This window comes from Sinocyclocheilus grahami, unplaced genomic scaffold (assembly GCF_001515645.1).
Source record: "Sinocyclocheilus grahami isolate Dianchi unplaced genomic scaffold, SAMN03320097.WGS_v1.1 scaffold588.1, whole genome shotgun sequence".
Lineage (NCBI taxonomy): Eukaryota > Metazoa > Chordata > Actinopteri > Cypriniformes > Cyprinidae > Sinocyclocheilus > Sinocyclocheilus grahami.
The window spans coordinates 1,286,799-1,291,421 of record NW_015505767.1 but is presented as its reverse complement, the minus strand read 5'-3'; positions in this window follow the sequence as shown (position 1 = coordinate 1,291,421).

The window sequence follows — 4,623 nt, the reverse complement described above, 5'->3', positions numbered from 1 at the left end:
AACCTGTCCAAGTTGTTTTGCAAACTTCCAGTGGACCAGGTTAGATCTAAGAATGGCAAAGCAGATCTGTACTCTGATAAAAGGCCATCAAACCATGCTCGAACTAGTGGTCCTTTATGATCCAGTACCTTCTCTGGAGTGTCAGCTATTCCACTGTATGCTGCAGCTGACTGACAAAACCTTTCAGTGTATTCACTCACAGTTTCTTCTTTCCTTTGCACACAATTAGTGATTCTGGACCAGTCTATTTTGGGTCCCATGATATTCTTTAGAATTTTCAAAACACCTTCTCTCAAATCGCCTTTACTGGCATGTTGTAGTTCAGAAGTAACAGCAGACTCAAAACTGTTTAATTCAGATTCAGTTAGAATTTGTGACATCAGCTGTGTGACTTCTGCTAACGGACATGTCGTAGAGACGCATTTTGCTGATCAATGCTCTTCTAAATTCAGAAAAATTTGTGCATGCTGAGGGTAAGCTCTGGGATAGTCTCTCTATATCCTTAGATCCTAGTGCTTTGGCAACAGTTTGTACTTGGACAACAGAAGAGTTGGGTGGATGTCTCTGGTACTCTGGTCTGTGAGTGAGCGTATATGCATTCAGGGGGCGTGGCTTTGGATGGCGATTGCAGGGAGGGTGGGACATTCGCTTTCAGTGCTATCAGGCTAAAGTTAGCATTTTCCAAGATCTCCTATTGCGCCTTTAATCTTCCCTGCCTGAACAGAGGATAACCAATTCTTCCCTGCCGAAACAGAGGACAACAAATATTAGCACGTGATGCTAATCTTCGCTGCCTGAACAGAGGATAACCTTCATCTCTAAAATAATTTTTTAGAGGATAACTTAGTTAACCAAACCCTACAGCTGTCTGTTAACTCTTCTCTGACGGCGCAGAGGATAACAAATTTGTACTGGTCTTAAAGGTTCTTTTGGATAGAGAGGCACTCATCAACCCTTGGTTGTACAGAAAGATTCAGTCTGGAACGAAGTCAGATCTTTGTTGAGCTTGAAGTTTCAATCTGGATTCAGGTGAGGAGCTCTCTCCGGGTCACGGCACCAAAACTGTAGGAAACTTTTTCCTCGTCGAAGCAGAGACCAGGAGACGTTGGGATATCTTTCATACAGAAGTTACTCTTTATTGACGCTGCAGTGATCCAAGTCTAACTAAGGCAGTGATACATTGTAGTTTATATACATTTAGGGGGCAGTGCTTAGAAATGGAGACAAAGCACCTGGGTGATGACCTTAAACAAAGCATGCAAATGAAGTATTCAGGTATAGCAACCTGCCCCATTTCACCAGTCCTAATCCAATCATCAAAACTACTCAAAGACTGAGGCAGAGGCACCAAGAGCCATTACAAACAAAAGGTGATAGTCTCAGTAATCTGGTGGTTAATTTGACTAACAATAAGAGAACAGGAACTGACAGGAACCTCTTGCTACAAACTTTGCTTAAGACAATCATTTGTCTGATGTCATTTACCTTAAATGCTAAATACAATGTACTTCACCTTAGTTTTTCATGTGATGCTATGTCAGAACATAGGATCAGCGTATTTTAAACCGATTCTTAAATTTGTAATCCAACACATCATAAAAAAGACCCTCTTTTCCATCAGTTGCTGCATGGACAGAAAGGCTGTAGGCTTCGACTCCTGAGAGAGATAAAAGAGAGAGAGAGAGAGGTAGGGAGAATTAAATAAGAAACATTTGCTTTAACATGTTTAACTCTGTAATATACATTTCTTTAGATTTAACACTTATGCACTGTTGGGGATGTAGAGAGAGAACCAAACAGAATAATCATGTTACTGACATCTTGTCGCAGTCTGCAGCGGGTGTGCCCAGGAGGGCCACCAGATGACTGTGTTCTGTGAGCACATGGCTTGTGTTGTGTTTGTCTGTTGCCATGTGCTCTCTCCTGTCGATTGTCTTGCCCCTCCCATCTTGTTACCTCGTTATAGTTTAAGTTGATCCACCTGTGTCTCCCTCGTTAGCCTCGTTCATTGCTCCCTCCTCACTGAGCGGGGGAAATACGTTGAAGTTTACTTCACTTCGGAACATGGGCTGGAATTGTGAACCGCTGATGTAGCCTATTGTAGTAATGTTGTCTCTGGTACTCTGGTCTGTGAGTGAGCGTATATGCATTCAGGGGGCGTGGCTTTGGATGGCGATTGCAGGGAGGGTGGGACATTCGCTTTCAGTGCTATCAGGCTAAAGTTAGCATTTTCCAAGATCTCCTATTGCGCCTTTAATCTTCCCTGCCTGAACAGAGGATAACCAATTCTTCCCTGCCGAAACAGAGGACAACAAATATTAGCACGTGATGCTAATCTTCGCTGCCTGAACAGAGGATAACCTTCATCTCTAAAATAATTTTTTAGAGGATAACTTAGTTAACCAAACCCTACAGCTGTCTGTTAACTCTTCTCTGACGGCGCAGAGGATAACAAATTTGTACTGGTCTTAAAGGTTCTTTTGGATAGAGTGGCACTCATCAACCCTTGGTTGTACAGAAAGATTCAGTCTGGAACGAAGTCAGATCTTTGTTGAGCTTGAAGTTTCAATCTGGATTCAGGTGAGGAGCTCTGTCCGGGTCACGGCACCAAAACTGTAGGAAACTTTTTCCTCGTCGAAGCAGAGACCAGGAGACGTTGGGATATCTTTCATACAGAAGTTACTCTTTATTGACGCTGCAGTCATCCAAGTCTAACTAAGGCAGTGATACATTGTAGTTTATATACATTTAGGGGGCAGTGCTTAGAAATGGAGACAAAGCACCTGGGTGATGACCTTAAACAAAGCATGCAAATGAAGTATTCAGGTATAGCAACCTGCCCCATTTCACCAGTCCTAATCCAATCATCAAAACTACTCAAAGACTGAGGCAGAGGCACCAAGAGCCATTACAAACAAAAGGTGATAGTCTCAGTAATCTGGTGGTTAATTTGACTAACAATAAGAGAACAGGAACTGACAGGAACCTCTTGCTACAAACTTTGCTTAAGACAATCATTTGTCTGATGTCATTTACCTTAAATGCTAAATACAATGTACTTCACCTTAGTTTTTCATGTGATGCTATGTCAGAACATAGGATCAGCGTATTTTAAACCGATTCTTAAATTTGTAATCCAACACATCATAAAAAAGACCCTCTTTTCCATCAGTTGCTGCATGGACAGAAAGGCTGTAGGCTTCGACTCCTGAGAGAGATAAAAGAGAGAGAGAGAGAGGTAGGGAGAATTAAATAAGAAACATTTGCTTTAACATGTTTAACTCTGTAATATACATTTCTTTAGATTTAACACTTATGCACTGTTGGGGATGTAGAGAGAGAACCAAACAGAATAATCATGTTACTGACATCTTGTCGCAGTCTGCAGCGGGTGTGCCCAGGAGGGCCACCAGATGACTGTGTTCTGTGAGCACATGGCTTGTGTTGTGTTTGTCTGTTGCCATGTGCTCTCTCCTGTCGATTGTCTTGCCCCTCCCATCTTGTTACCTCGTTATAGTTTAAGTTGATCCACCTGTGTCTCCCTCGTTAGCCTCCTCGTTTGGTTCCCATTTATTCTCCCGGTGTCTGTCATACTGTGCTGATCCGTCATTTTTCATGGTGTGTGTTTCGTGTCTGCATGTGTGCAGCTTTAGGCCTGCCTGTCTGTTTTTCCCCTTCGGGGTGGTTTGAGTTTGTTTTGGTTTCATTTTTTTACTAAAATAAAATACCATTTCTCCAGCGATTGAGTCCTCGCTTAATCTCCCCGCACGTACCGTGACAGATCTAACTCCAAACTCTAAACTCCAAATTTCAGTATATAAGAGCAAAACCCACCAACTGAATGTTCTCTCTTCTTTCCTCAATTGTTTGTCAATCCGGTAACACTTTCTATGAAGCCTGTATTTATAATACATTATAAGGGTTTTCTTAAGGCATTATAATTAATGCATAAAGCATTATAAAAAACCTAAATAATATGTTGTATCATCTCATAAATAATCCTAACATTTATAATCCATTATAATACTTACGCATTTGTGGTTAAAACTTCTAAAAGTATGATTACGTATAACACAAAATGAATACCATAATAAATCCACTTAATTTATAATGGATTATCTTGACATTGTTTATTTAAGATCTGGACAGTATCTTACTACATCTTGTGAGTGGTTAGGAGTGGTTCAGTGTTGTTTAGAGTGTTTCCTGTGAGGTTAAAATTAATTTTGCTGTGAGCTAGTTTAAGATCAGTTGTAATACTTTCAAATGAAAAAATGCAACGTGTGTTTTTTTTATTAGATTACATTTTATTTTGATGGTCCCCTTTAGTCTATTGACTATAAGCAACTACATGTCAACTAACTCTCATGGGTAACTGATGGGTACCATCAAAATAATCAAACTGATATTACAATAAAAATCGTTCAAAGCAAATGTGTACACATTCATCTGAAAAGAGCACCTATATAAAAATAAGACCACATTAAAGGGGTCAAATGATGCGATTTAAATTTTTCCTTTCTCTTTGGAGTTTTACAAGCTCTTGGTGAATAAAAAAGATCTGTAAAGTTGCAAAGACTAAAGTCTCGAAACCAAAGAGATATTCTTTCTCAAAGTTAAGAC